The sequence below is a fragment of the Ambystoma mexicanum genome, chromosome 2q (assembly GCF_040938575.1).
Source record: "Ambystoma mexicanum isolate Mex_15411 chromosome 2q, UKY_AmexF1_1, whole genome shotgun sequence".
NCBI lineage: Eukaryota > Metazoa > Chordata > Amphibia > Caudata > Ambystomatidae > Ambystoma > Ambystoma mexicanum.
In genome coordinates, this window is record NC_090924.1 from 180,454,842 (window position 1) to 180,470,854 (window position 16,013).

Consider the following 16,013-nt stretch of genomic DNA (forward strand, 5'->3'; position numbering starts at 1 on the left):
CAATGCTTCCGTCAGTTCCGGGAGGGAGATATAGGAGTCCTTCCTCTGGAGCTGGCCCACTCTCTCTAAGCCAGACTCATACCAGGATTGGTATCTGCCAACCTCTGGTATTGTTATGTCACACGGGAAATGGGGGTCTGCCGCTCTCTTCCCCTCCTGGCGAGTCTACCCGCGCATCTGCTTCCGGGGGCTCGCCGGGAGGGGAGTGGCGGGCTACAGGGCTGGCGGCCTTCGGCGCATGCGCGGAAGGCCTCTCTCTCGGCTCCGCGCATGCGCCGTGGGCCGAACTCATCTCCCTAGCGGGGCTTGCTTCTCAAGCCTCGTTATGGGTCCGCCGGCGTCCGGAAACGGAACGGCTTGCGTCCCAGGCCTTTCGGGCGCCGGCGGCCCATAAAAGAGGCCGCAATTCTCAGCGAGTCGCGTCTCAACGCGGTTCGCTTCGCTTGCCTCGTTGTTCCTGCCTCTTACTTACCATCGGCCTGTCCTGGGCCAGCCTGCCTCCTGCACTTACCTGTGGCCTGTTCTGGGCCAGCTTGCCTCCTGCACTTACCTGTGGCCTGTCCTGGACCAGCTCTCTTCCAGCCTTACCTGTGGCCTGTCCTGGGTCAGCTTACCTCCATTCCTTACCCGTGGCCTGTCCTGGGTCAGCTTACCTCCATTCTTTACCCGTGGCCTGTCCTGGGTCAGCTTACCTCCATTCCTTACCCGTGGCCTGTCCTGGGTCAGCTTACCTTCAGTCCTTACCTGTGGCCTGTCCTGGGTCAGCCTATCTCCTGCCCTTGCCTGTGGCCTGTCCTGGGTCAGCCTACCTCCTGCCCTTACCTGTGGCCTGTCCTGGGTCAGCCAGTCTCCAGCCCATACCTGTGGCTTGTCTTGAGCCAGCCTGCCTCCAGCCTTACCTGTGGCCTGTCCTGGGTCAGCCAGTCTCCAGCCTTACCTGTGGCCAGTCCTGAGCCAACCTACCTTCAGCCTTACCTGGGGCCTGTCCTGAGCCTGCCTGCCTCCAGCCCTGACTTGTTGTCGGCACTGGGTCTGCCCATCTTCAGACTTACCCGGGACTTGCCCAGTACCAGCTAGTCTCCAGCTGTTCTCTCTCTCTTCCTGTTTTGCCTGCCTCCGAACCTAATCCTGCAAACCTCTGGAACTATCAGCACCAACCGGACTTTCTATCAGCTGTAATTCCTCACTGTTACATTGGTTCCGGAAGATTCATGATATCTACAATCAGCTCTACCTAAAACTACAGTGTCACCATCTTGAGCTATCAATCCTCGAGTCACGCTCATCTGGACAGTACTTATCGTGACATTGGGGGTCGGTCCACCCTTCACCCAGTTCCTCTTTTGGGTGGCGGAGGGGCTGATTCCTCGTGCCGCTAATTCATCAGTTCCTGGACTCCAGACTGGCGACCTCAGCAAGACCAACCACCAAGATTACAGGTACGCGGTCCTCTCGGGCCGATCAGCTTAACAGATTGAGACGCCTGCCTTCAGATTCGGAGATGGATGAATCGCAAGAAATGAGGAACGAATTGCTGGCACTCAGAGCTGAGATGACCGCCCTGCATCAAGAGAATCAAACATTACGCCAAATGATAACACAAGGAGCACCCAGTTCTTCTCAGACAGAGGGACCATTGGCTCACACAACACCCATCAAATTCGACGGCGATCCTAGACGGGTGGCAGAGTTTTGTAACCACTGTAGGATCCATTTCCTCTTCAGGTCCACGCACTTTAACAACGATAGGGCCAAGATTGGCTATATCCTGGGGAATCTAACTGGGAACGCATTAGCTTGGGCAACCCCGTTTGTGGTCACGAACAGTCCTATTTTGAATGACTTTGCTGCCTTCGAAAAAGCCTTTCTGGAAGTATTCCAGACGCCGAACCTGGCCTCCGTCGCACAGAATCAGTTGATGGACTACAAACAGGGAAGCAATGACGTCATCACCTACATCAGTCGCTTCCGACTTTTGGCTACCGACTCTCAGTGGCCCGAAATTACACAGAAAACGCTGTTTCGTCGAGGCCTGAGAGAGGAGTACAAAGACGAATTACTCCACATCCCCGAGCCGGAGAGTCTTCAACTCTTGATAGATCAAGTACTTCGTATTGACCAAAGACTAACCGAACGAAAGGCTGAGAGACGTCGGTTTGACAGAAGCGGTTCCCGGACAACCAACTCGCCTGCTGGTTCATTTGGATCAACCGAGTCCGGATCTGAGCCCATGCAAGTAGGAGCCATGAGAGGGCCTTTGTCGGAAGAAGAGAAGAAACGAAGGAGGTCTTTGCGTCTGTGTCTTTACTGTGGAGCAGCTGGGCATTTTCTGAGTATATGTCCTTTACGTCCACAAAAGAAGAAGTCGGGAAACTAGGAGACCTGTCGTTTATAGGAAGGGCAACGACAGGTCCCGTCTCCTCCTCAGACCCTTCGGTTATTTGTTCCATTCGTCGGCCCATGCAACCAGTGGTGCTACAGACCCTAAAGGTCAGGATTAAATTACCAGACAGAGACCTGGAGATATCTGGTCTGCTGGATTGTGGGGCTTCCGGCAACTACATCGACGAAACATTCGTCGCCCGACATAAAATACCACTCGTTTCCAGGCCTACTCCCTTGTCGGTGGAGCTTATTGATGGTACCCCCTTGTCTTCGGGGCCTATTAACCAGTTCACGGTCGGTTTGGCTCTTCAGATTACTGATCATTACGAAGAACTCTCCTTTGATGTTATTAAGTCACCTAACTACAAGATGGTCCTAGGTCTACCATGGTTACAACATCACAATCCGTTGATAGACTGGAGAACTCAGACTTTAACCTTTTCCTCCGAAAGGTGTGCTCAAGGATGCAAGCTATCTGTTCCCACCATGACCGTTTCGACTTCTCTAAAGACGGACAACAATGGGGTTCATCTATGTTCCACGTCTCTGGTTCCACAGGTATATGCCGATTTCAAACAGGTATTTTCTGAACCCGGCAACATACCCCTTCCTCCACACCGGTCCTTTGATTGCTCCATTGACCTGTTGCCGAACCATGTCATACCTCATGGGAAGTTGTACGCGTTGACCCGTGACGAGAAGCAAGTTCTTCAGGCATATTTATCTGAAAGTCTAGAAAAGGGGTACATTGTACCGTCAAAGTCACCTGCAGGGTTTCCCCTGTTCTTTGTAAAGAAGAAAGAAGGCACGTTGAGACCCTGTGTCGATTACCGACAGTTGAATGACATTACAGCCAAGGACCGGTACCCGTTGCCTTTGATACGTAGTATCCTTGAAACCCTGCATACTGCACGAATTTTCTCCAAATTGGACCTCCGTGGAGCTTATCATTTGATACGCATCAGGAATGGGGATGAGTGGAAGACAGCTTTCAAAACATCTTTTGGGCACTTTGAATATCGGGTTATGCCCTTCGGCTTATTTAATGCCCCCGCTTTTTTTCAGCGATTTATGGACCACATTTTTGGTGACCTGTTAGGATTATCCGTTTGGGTTTATTTGGATGACATACTGATATTCTCTAAGTCCTTGGACGAGCATGTGGAACACGTTCGTGAGGTCCTTCATCGACTATCCATCAACAATTTGTTCGCCAAGGCAGAGAAATGTAGCTTTCACCAGACCAGTATCGAATTTTTGGGATTCATTATCAATCAAGAAGGAGTTGGGATGGATCCCAAGAAGGTTCTAGCCATACAAGAATGGAAACACCCACACGATATCAAGGCTCTCCAACGATTTTTGGGGTTCGCAAACTTCTACAGGCGCTTTATTCCACATTACTCGCGGATCTCGGCTCCCCTCACCAGTCTTACCAGCAGCAAGATCGCTTTCGAATGGAGTCCTGTGGCTTCCCAGGCTTTTGGAGTATTAAAGTCGGCTTTTATGGCTGCTCCCATCCTGCGCCATCCCCAGGAGGACTTGCCCTACATTGTAGAGGCCGATGCTTCCAGCTTCGCGGTCGGAGCAGTCCTTCTCCAGAAAGATCCAGCCACACTAGTGGAACATCCAGTTGCCTATTTTTCTCGCAAGTTGAGTTCCAGCGAACGAAACTACGCGGTGATAGAAAGGGAATTGTTGGCCATCAAGACCGCATTCGAGGAATGGAGACATTTTCTCCTCGGAGCCCGTTTTTCTGTAGAAGTGCGAACCGACCATCGCAATCTGCAATATCTCCGCTCTCTGCAATGTCGGACTCCTCGTCAAGCCCGGTGGGCCTTCTTCTTCTCTCCATTCGAGTTCCATGTCACTTATATCCCGGGAACTTCCAATATAAAAGCAGATGCTCTCTCCAGGTCCTTGGAAAATGTTGATGGGACGCAAGGTCCTGAACAGCCATTGATTTCTCCTCGCCATTTCCTGCTGGCTTTGTCCTCTCACCTTAAGTCCATCGCAGAAGCCACTCGGTTGGACCCCGAAAGAACATCCCTTCTTAGTCGTCACTCAGTTTCTGAACGAGAGGGACTCTTGTTTTTTCAGAAGAGACTTTACATACCTAAAGGAGCCATTAGGAGGGGCATTTTACATGGATTCCATGATTCACCCATAGGAGGACACCGTGGAGTCAGAGCCACTCGAGAGTTGGTTTCTCGACAGTTCTGGTGGCCAGGTTGGGCGACGGAGGTCCAGAAGTACATCGACAGCTGTCCAATATGTGCACAGTGCAAGGTTCCCAGAAAACGGCCATTGGGTTTATTAATGCCCACTGAAACAGCTCTCTATCCATGGCATACAATCGCTACTGATTTCATTGTGGATTTGCCCCCATCTGAAGGTTACACCTGTATAATGGTGGTCGTAGACTGCTTCACTAAACTGGCTCATTTCATCCCATTTCGGAAGATCCCTACAGCTACCCAAATGGCTTCGGCGTTTCTGCATGACATCTACCGGCTGCACGGCCTACCAGAGAAAATCATATCGGATAGAGGAACCCAATTCCTTTCTTCATTCTGGAAACAGGTATGCGGTCATTTAGGAATACATAGAGCGCTAAGCTCAGGCTACCACCCACAGACCAACGGGCTGACCGAAAGGACCAATCAGACTTTGGAGGGGTACCTCCGTTGTTTTTCTAATGCCACACAATCTAACTGGAAAGATGGACTAGATCTGGCCGAGGTTTCATATAATAACACCGTCCATGCTTCCACCGGAGTCAGTCCATTCTTCTGTTCCACTGGTTTACATCCTCGATTGATGCCCTTTCAACCCATTCCTTCTAGTACTGTTCCTTCTGCTGATGATCTGGTCAAACACATTCGGAATCAACAAGAACTGGCAAGCAAGATCCTAAGTGAGGCCAAAGATCGGATGAAGAGACAGGCAGACAGGAAGAGGAGTGTAGAACCCGACTTTCAGGAGGGTGACAAGGTGTGGTTGTCCTCAAAGAATTTGCCACTCCGCAATTTGCCCGTCAAACTGGCTCCTCGTTACTTGGGTCCCTTTGTTATTACCAAACGGTTGTCCTCCGTATCCTTTCGCCTACGCCTACCCTCTTCCTGGCATGTACATCCCGTTTTTCACGTGTCCCTGTTAAAGCCCTATGTGGTCGATGCTTATGGCCGCACTCCTCCCCGTCCGGCCTCTGTCCTAGTGCAGGGTGTCCCGGAGTTTGAGGTACACGAGATCTGTGATGCCCGTTTCCGTAGAGGGGTGCTCCACTATTTAGTTGACTGGAAGGGGTACCCAGCCTGTGACCGTACATGGGAGCCACGCCAACATGTACATGCACCCCGGTTGTTACGTGAGTTCTATGTACGGTTTCCCTGGAAACCCGGAGCTCCGGGCCTTCCTGGGAGGGGGCATAGTGTTATGTCACACGGGAAACGGGGGTCTGCCGCTCTCTTCCCCTCCTGGCGAGTCTACCCGCGCATCTGCTTCCGGGGGCTCGCCGGGAGGGGAGTGGCGGGCTACAGGGCTGGCGGCCTTCGGCGCATGCGCGGAAGGCCTCTCTCTCGGCTCCGCGCATGCGCCGTGGGCCGAACTCATCTCCCTAGCGGGGCTTGCTTCTCAAGCCTCGTTATGGGTCCGCCGGCGTCCGGAAACGGAACGGCTTGCGTCCCAGGCCTTTCGGGCGCCGGCGGCCCATAAAAGAGGCCGCAATTCTCAGCGAGTCGCGTCTCAACGCGGTTCGCTTCGCTTGCCTCGTTGTTCCTGCCTCTTACTTACCAGCGGCCTGTCCTGGGCCAGCCTGCCTCCTGCACTTACCTGTGGCCTGTTCTGGGCCAGCTTGCCTCCTGCACTTACCTGTGGCCTGTCCTGGACCAGCTCTCTTCCAGCCTTACCTGTGGCCTGTCCTGGGTCAGCTTACCTCCATTCCTTACCCGTGGCCTGTCCTGGGTCAGCTTACCTCCATTCTTTACCCGTGGCCTGTCCTGGGTCAGCTTACCTCCATTCCTTACCCGTGGCCTGTCCTGGGTCAGCTTACCTTCAGTCCTTACCTGTGGCCTGTCCTGGGTCAGCCTATCTCCTGCCCTTGCCTGTGGCCTGTCCTGGGTCAGCCTACCTCCTGCCCATACCTGTGGCTTGTCTTGAGCCAGCCTGCCTCCAGCCTTACCTGTGGCCTGTCCTGGGTCAGCCAGTCTCCAGCCTTACCTGTGGCCAGTCCTGAGCCAACCTACCTTCAGCCTTACCTGGGGCCTGTCCTGAGCCTGCCTGCCTCCAGCCCTGACTTGTTGTCGGCACTGGGTCTGCCCATCTTCAGACTTACCCGGGACTTGCCCAGTACCAGCTAGTCTCCAGCTGTTCTCTCTCTCTTCCTGTTTTGCCTGCCTCCGAACCTAATCCTGCAAACCTCTGGAACTATCAGCACCAACCGGACTTTCTATCAGCTGTAATTCCTCACTGTTACATTGGTTCCGGAAGATTCATGATATCTACAATCAGCTCTACCTAAAACTACAGTGTCACCATCTTGAGCTATCAATCCTCGAGTCACGCTCATCTGGACAGTACTTATCGTGACATTGGGGGTCGGTCCACCCTTCACCCAGTTCCTCTTTTGGGTGGCGGAGGGGCTGATTCCTCGTGCCGCTAATTCATCAGTTCCTGGACTCCAGACTGGCGACCTCAGCAAGACCAACCACCAAGATTACAGGTACGCGGTCCTCTCGGGCCGATCAGCTTAACAGGTATGCGATCGTTCATGCCAGGAGACCATAGATGGCTGAGAGGGGATGGCCAGGTGGTGATCCTGCGCATCTCCCGATTCGCACGCCATACACTCCAGATCATGCTCAGTATAGGATGGCCCTTGATTTTCCGTAGTATCCTTTTGTGCGGGGTCCATAGCCATTCTGATACTGTGGCCGGTGCAAAGTAATGATTGTCCATTTGGACCCATTGGAGGTCATTGTGTTCTCTGAGGTGGGGAATCATGACTCATAATTGGGAGGCGATGTAATATGATCTCAAGTGCAGGAGCCCAACCCCTCCTCTGTCCTTGGGGAGTATCAATGTGGTGTATGCAATTCTAGGTTTTTTACCGTGCCATATAAATCTTATCAAGATCTTCTTAGCTTCCCTGAAGAACGTTTTGGGTATTTCGATTGGTAGCATTTGGAATGGGTACATGGAGCTTGGGAGGCATGTCATCTTAATCGCGATGATGCGGCCAAGCCAAGAGATCGTAAGTTTTCCCCATTTCGTAAGGTCCGCAGTGAACCGCTGGAGGAGTGGAGGGAAGTTAGCTTCAAATAAGTCATTCAGGTTCCTAGTGATCTGTATACCCAAGTATTGTAGAGTGAGGTGTTCTAGCTTAAGACCTAGTGGGTGAAACTTAGGGTCATTTTCTGTCCTAGTTCCCTGAAGGGGTAATAGAATGGATTTTGCCTTGTTCTCTCTAAAGCCGGGGAATTGGCCATACTCGTCCATTAGTCTAAGGACTTGGGCAATTGACTCTGTGGGATTGGTCATGTGTAAGAGAATGTCGTCCGTATATAGCGCTATTTTATATTCCATCGGGCCTAGTCGGATCCCTTCTATCGCAGGGTCAGATCTTATCCTTTGTGCTAGGGGTTCTAATGAAAGGGCGAAGAGGATCGCGGAGAGGCGACATCCCTGTCTAGTCCCTCGTTGTAATTCAAACCAACGGGAGTATTCCCCATTTACGGCTATCGATGCTGTAGGAGATGTACATATCGCCCATATGCCCCTCCTAGTTTTGGGGCCTATTCTAATATTCTGCAGAACGGCTCCCAGAAAATCACACTCAACTCTGTCAAAGGCTTTTTCGGCATCAATTGATAGCAGGACGGGGTCCCCAGGGAGGTCGCGGGCCACATGATGAGGTGCAATGTTTTGCGCATGGAGTCGGCTCCCTGTCTCCCGAGTATGAACCCAACTTGATCTGAATGGACCAGGCGGGGCACTAGCGTTTCTAATCTAGCAGCCAATGCCCTGGAGTAAATTTTGGCATCAAGGTTGAGAAGGGAAACAGGGCGATAATATCTGCAGCTTTTGGAGTCCCTACCCTCTTTGGGACTCACTGTTAACAAGGCTTTTTTTTTAAAGGAGTCCGGGGCCTGCCCTGTCTCTAATATTACCTTAAATAGAGCCGAGAGGAAGGGGGCTAGTTGTTTGGCAAAGGTCTTATAGAAACCGGCGGTATAGCCATCTTTACCTGGGGATTTACCTAGTGTTAGCCTTTTGATCGCTTTGTGCACTTCCTGTTCATTAATCGGGGAATCCAGGAACTCAGTTTCTGCGTTCGTTATCGTGGGCATAGGGATTGAAGATAGGTAGGCTGATGGGTCAGGTTGGCCGGGAATTATCTCAGAGGTGTAGAGTTTCTCATAAAATTTGGCAAAGGATTCTGGGATATTGGATGGGGTATGGGGAGGGGGGACTGGGTCCTCGATGATTTTGTTCACTCTACGTTCAACTCTCTGTTCCCTAAGTCTAGCGGCCAATAAGGCGTCGGTCTTAACACCTTTCTCATAAAATTTCTGTTTTAAAAATTGCAATTTACGCACCACTTGATTGTGCTCCAAGAGCCTCAATTCTTCCCTTTTCAACTGCGCAGTTTTCAATTTGTCAGGGTCAACTCTATGTTCTTTTTTCATCTCTGCTTCTAATAGACCTATATCGGCCCTCAACTTTAGCTCTATAATTTTCCATTCCCTTTTCTTTGCGGCCCCCTCCCGTATTAGAGTCCCTCGCCATGTGGCCTTCCCTGCCTCCTAGATCACTTTTTTGGAAACCTCCCCATTGTCATTAATTTTCAAGTACTCTTCGATTTCGGTCTCCATCGTCGCTTTGAAAACCGGGTCCTTCCAGAGGGTTTCATTGCACCGCCATTTCCCTCCCATGGTGGGTAGGTCCGCCCAAGAAATGTCAGCCTGCACCATGTCGTGTTCCGACCAGGTTATTGGAATAATATCTGAGTGCTGTGTGGTTGGTATGAGGTTGTTCGACATGTATATATAGTCAATGCGCGTAAAAGTGTGGTGGGGATTTGAATAGAAGGTGTATCCAGCTACACCGGGATGCATTATTCTCCATATGTCCCTCATGTTGTACAGGTCCATTATCTCGACAAGGTCGGTACGGCCCTCTTTAATCTGACCCTTTGTGTCTGGATTCGCCGGTTTCCAATCAATACCTGAGTCTGCCCATTGGTTGAAGTCACTCCCCAGAATTACGTGCCCCGTTGCCTCCATCATTATTTTTGGGATTACTCTCTGTAGGAATGCAGTCTGACCAATGTTTGGGGCATATACAGTGGCAATAGTCACTTTTACTCTGGCTATTTTCCCCGTGATCAGGAGGGCCCGACCTGCTACATCAGACCATGTCTTTTCTACCTCAAATTGGATGCCCCTCTTGAGCAGGATGCCAACACCACCTTTTCTCAGCAGGCCTGAGCCCCAGAATTCCAGACGCCCCCGCTTCCCGATGATGCTTCTCTCCTCCCCCTTGGCAAACTTGGTCTCTTGCACGAGCATTATGTCAATGTTGGATCTGCGGAATTCCCTTGCTACTAATGACCTCTTAGTTGGAGAGTTCAGCCCTTTTACATTAATGGACGCCACTCTGAGTGAGTCTTTCTTTTTTGGGTTATCAAAAGACGCCATCTTCGAGTGTCTCTGAGGTGTCTCTCAAGACTGTTGGCCAGACAATTGCCCACTTCTCAAGGCCCATATCAAGGTTGGTGTTGCAAACAAATCCAAATGGTGCTTTCATTATTCCCATATCCCTTTCCCTCATAAGTTGTTGAGGCTCAAGGAAGCCCAAGAACTGTGGGTGCTGCATCAGCAGCTTTTGGCGGCGTCCGAAAAAGACTTGGTGACAGTGTTCCATCCATTGTCGGACCATCAATGGGGACCGTTACCTCACGGTCCCATTCAAATTTTCCATTGCAACATAAGGGTGAGCTTTTTCCCACTTCCCCCCTCTCGCTTCATGTAATACAACAGTGGTAACAACAATAATCATACAAAGATATAACAATATAACGTTACGTGCATTCCCGGGTTTGTCTCACTCGGGTTCCTACCCCCTCTTACTTCAGAGGGGTGTTCTACTTCCATCGTCCCCCGAGCACTTGCCGTCCCAGCTCTCGGTCTCCATACGACCAGCGTCCCGTGCTTCAACCATGGGTACTAGTGCTTCTGGTCATGGCATTCAGGAGGAACATCCTCACTTTTCATTATCGGGTGTGTTATTGGGGTGTCGGTATTTTCTGGATCCTTTTACTCTTTTGCGCCTAGGTCCCTGTTGTTCCCATTGCATTCCGTCTCGTCCGTCATCCCCATTTTCGTTGTCTTTCGGGCCTGTATTCAGAAGGTCAGCGATGCATTCTTTTATGTCATCCTCTGATCAGAGGACGATTTTCCTACTTCCTAGTTCAAAAGTTAGTGAGAACGGGTAGCCCCATCTGTATCGTATGCCCTGTTCCTTGAGCCATTTTGTCAGGGGGCTGCAAAGGCGTCTAAGTGCTAACGTAAGCGCAGATATGTCCTGAAAGATCGTAATTTGAGCCCCTCCCATCGTGAGTGGGCCTCCGGATCTGGCCTTCTCAAGAATCCTAGGCCTGTCCTGGTATCTAAGAAATTTGGCCAGGACCGAGCGGGGGCCACCGGGGGGTCCACCAGCTCTGTGTATTTTTTCAGTTTTGGGCTCATCGATTTCTTCATCGGCCGTTAGAATTTTTATGATATCGTGGATCGTGTCCTTGAGATCCTTTTCGGTTTCCCCTTCACGTTCCGGGATTCCAAAGAAGCGCAGGTTATTCCTTCTTTCCCTATTTTCTAAATCGTCCATTTTAAGGCGCATCTCCTCTTCCTTTTTCTCAATGTTCCGTATCCTCATGTCCATTTGTATCTCGAGCGTATCGATCAACGTCTGATTGTTTTCGACACCCTCCAATCTTTCTTCGAAGCTGTCCATTCTCTGGGTGATCTTATCGATTTTGCCACCAAGGTTGGAGCCCATGCTTTTGATCCCACTTAGTAGTGCCGCATAGTCCCCCCTAGTGGCCGCGGCTCCCGCCTCTGAGGCCTCCAGCGACATGGTGGAGATATGTCGAACAGTCGGAGAGGATGGGGTGTATGCGAATCTGGAAAGTCTATGTCGCACGTTCATAAGATGAACCCACCGTCAGAGGAGGCACACGCCCCTGGATCGGGGGCTTTGCCCTCTGCAGGGTCGCGTGGGGTCTTAAGCACAGGACAAATTCGGATGCTTTGCTTTTGATGTCGGGATGGTCTTCAGTGCGGCTTGGGTTCTGCGTATCACCAGGCCGCGGTTCCTCTTCCTCAGGCCGTTGACTCAAGCGCAAGGGCGCTCCTCACATGTATTCAATGTGGGGCCTAATAGTGTCTGGGTTCGGGGGTCTAAGGCACGATGGTAGTGTGGTGCCGTAGATCTTCGTGCTCCTCGATCGGGGCTTGGGTCCGGGGTGAGAGGAGACACACGCCCCTGAGTCGAGGGCCTTACCCTCTCCAGTGTGTCACCGGCGATTAAGTTCCGGGGCGTTCATACACTGATGCAAGGCTGTCATTCTAGGCGGCAAGGCAGGGTGGCAACTACTAACTCGGATCCTCACCCTGTAGCCTGATGTTAGGGTTGGGCCACAGTCTATGACCGGCAAGAACGAGGGTTTCCGCTCGGGATTCTGACGGCACGGTGTTCCTGGGGAACGAGCGCGCTAAAGTGTCTGGACCCTCCTTAATTACTACGTTCCGTACCCGAGGGGCACATCCATCCACATTCAGCGGGGGCTGGGAGATTCGCCTTCCAAGCACCGCCCACACGATTAGTGGGCGCAGGAAGTCTTCCGCCAGATTGCCGTGACGCGAGGGTGCGGTCTCACTGTCGCTGCTGGGCCCCCTTCGGGCCTAGATGTTCACACGGTGGTATCTCCGCTTCTACCGGTCCAATTTTGATCGCGTTTGCTCCCAGGTGAGGGGGGGGACCCTCATACAGTTCCTCAGCACTTCTCAACTGGTGGGGGGGTCGTGAGACAGGGGCTCAGGTCGCCTCAGGGACCATGGGTGCTGGAGCTCACACAGAGGTGGTGTTCATCCGCGCGCCCCCTGTTGGCCAGTAGCCATTTACTTTTAAGTGTTCACATAACGGCTCCCTGCTGCCAAACCACAAGATTGAATAAAATGAGCTCTTAAGTGTGCACACATTGAATATATTTGACTTCCTTTGATTTAACAACAGGTGCATTGTTTACATGCCTGGAGACAAATACCTGACAAGTTTGATGAGCATATGGTATTTTGGACCAGGTGTATAAATGTCATATTTTACCATCTAGATAACATCACGGACTAAATAACCCAATACATGCAATGGTTATTTTGGAATACTTGGAAGATTCAGTGGAACTAGTGAAGTTGCATTTAAAACGTGGGTACCCTCTGCCAGTACTGGTTGCACCATAGTAGTAAAAACTGCTTTGTTTCAAAAAGAAAGGTCCTTGAGTTTGTTTGATGTACAACAGCATTCATTTGATATAGCTTCGTGTTCATAGATCTTTGAGAGGCAGATGTGGTGAACAAAGCCTTTTAGACACGCAGGTCCTTCATCAGGGAAATATCTTAAAATAAAAACACAAGGGATCATAATAAAGAAACATCCGCTGGCATCTGCACTGTAGCATACATCATGCTAAACCGTGTAGTCAAATAAAGACAATAAACCTGACATCAAGTGGAGCCAGAATGAACAATCCCTAATTTATACATACAACGGTGCAAAGTACTAATTCATGTTGAAAATGGAATCTCTACACACTTACTAATTGCAAAAGTTATACATTCTTTGTAAGGCATGCCTTATACATTATTTGTAAGGGATGCATTATACCCATGTTGGATTGTACCCATTCGTTGTAAGTCATGTATTATACCCATTTTGCATTATACCCATTTTTTTAAGGCATGCATTATACCCATTTTGGATTGTAACCATTCTTTGTAAGGCATGTATTATACCCATTTTAGATTACACCCATTCGTTGTAAGGCATGTATTATGGTCATTTTGGGTTATGCTCATTCTTTGCAAGGCATGTATTATATCCATTTTGGATTATACCCATTCTTCGTAAGGCATGTATTATACCCATTTGCGATTATACCCATTCTTCCTAAGGCATGTATTATACCCATTTTTGATTATACCCATTCTTTGCAAGGCATGTATTATATCCATTTTGTATTATACCCATTCTTTGTAACACATGTATTATACCCATTTTGGATTACACCCATTGTCTGTAAGGCATGCATTATACCCATTTTGGATTACACCCATTGTCTATAAGGCATGTATTATACCCATTTTGATTATACCCATTCTTTGTAAGGCATGTGTGACATAAGTACAACTTATAACAGGTAGTTAATACCTTACAGTCATGAGATCAGTCTGCTTTTTAAAATGATTTGTTCATTTTACAGTGACAATTAAGGGCCTTTCACTGTGAAATGTTCGCTAGTGCCCATGTGGAATAAGGCATTAAAATTGAAGTAACATTCTTGGAGCCATGGAAGGCATGGAAGTCGTGCAAGGTGCACTCAAGCTATTGAGCTAAGTAGGACGGATCTCTTTGAGTCCTCCAGAGGCTTCATTAATGTCTATGTAAATGGCACCTGCATGGTGCGAGGCCCTCAGGCTAATCTCCCCCTCTTTGATAGGTGGTTCCCTTGCCTCATCAACTTCCTCTCATCTCCAGCTGTCCTCTACACTCTGCCCCTGGCTACCTCCCCCTCCTTCACTTCCTCCTCTGCCTCATCTCAAGCTCCTTCCACAGTTCTGCAAGGCATATTCTGATTTGTACCCCTCCCGGAAGGTCTTTAAGGCTGTGAACCTTCTCCATCTTGCCACTCTCAACTCTCGCTCGGCTGTTAAACACTCTGATGACATCTGTCACATCCTAGAAGAACTTGACCTTGATGTCCTCGGTCTCACTGAGACGTGGTTCACAGGCAGCTCTGTCACAAGTTTTGACACTCTCCTCCACAACGACTACAAGATCTTCTCAGCCCCCAGATCCAACCGGCCTGCTGGGGGTGTAACCCTGATCTTCCCCGAGTAGATTCCTGCCTCTCTCATTCCCACTCAGGCTTACTCCTCTTTTGAATGCTTAGTCTACAGTCTCTGCCTCTCTCCTAGCCATTCTCTTACTGTTGCTACTCCTTACCTGCCTCATGGTCAAATCACCTCATTTGTCTCTGAGTGGGCTGACCTCTCCTCCTCCCTCTTGTCCTCAACCACTCAACTCCTCCTCCTTGGTGATCTCAACATCCATCTTGATTCTACCTGTCCCTCATCTGCACTCTTTCGCGACCTCTGCAATTCACTCTCACTCTCTATCCTTCCCTGCAGCCTGACTCACTCTGCTGGTCACACACTTGATGTCTTGATCTCCTCAGGGCTCCCCCTCTCTACCACTCTTACCACTCCTCTCTCCTGGAGTGATCACTGCCTCCTCTATTCTCATCCCTCCATCTCCTCTCCCCAAGCCAAGCCCACTCCTCGATTGCCACCCACCTTCTCAGATATCCGGCCCATGAAGCGTGTGTCAGTCGAGGCCTTCGCTGCAACCTTCTCCCCCCTCCTCCAACCGAGGCTGACTCATACCCTCACACAGCCCTCTCTCTTCTCTACTCCTCTATTTCTGCTACTCTCGATACTCTGGCCCCCGTCATGAGGATCCGTTTGAAGTCCAAAGCCAAGTGAAATTCTTGGTACGACTCTGACCTAGCTACACTTAAACGTAAGTGTAGGGTGGCAGAGAGGAAATGGAGGGATCCTTGATCATCCTCTGACAAACTGGCCTGCCGCCAGTTACAAAGTCATTACCGACTCGCTGTCCGAACTAAGAAGAGAGTCCACATACAAACCCGTGTCTCAGGGGCATCTAGCAATTTGGCGGAACTCTTCCAAATCTGCAAGGAGCTGGCCAACCCTGCTGCAGTCTCCACCCCTCCTCTCGCCTCTCAGCCTCTCACTTTATCTCTAAAACCCTGTCCTCTCTCTCCTCCTCTCCACCTCCTCCTCCCTCTCCTTCTCAGCCTGCTGACCCCCCCTCAGCTACCCCCTCACCCTTTCTCCTCCTTTCCTCTTTTCTCCCCCGATGAGGTAGCTAGACAAGTCTGATCTATGAAAACCTCATAAAAACAGGTCCATCTCTGTTTGTCTAATACCATTAAGGACCACATCGACACCCTTGCTCCAACCCTTGCTGATTTCTGTAACCTCTCCTTTGCCTCTCGCTCTTTCCCCTCCCCTCTTAAGCACTCCCTTATGCATCCTCTCCTCAAGAAATCCACTGCTGATAATTCATGTCCGGCAAACTATCGCCCAATTTCCATTGCTCCCTTTTTGGGTAAGCTTCTGGAAAAGCTGGCCATCTCTCAGCTTAATCTTCATTCTAACTCTGTTGGCTTCCTCTATGACAACCAATCTGGGTTCAGAGCTGCCAGAAGCACAGAAACTGCTCTCCTGAAAATCTGTGAAGATCTGCTCTCCAACCTCGACTCTAACATT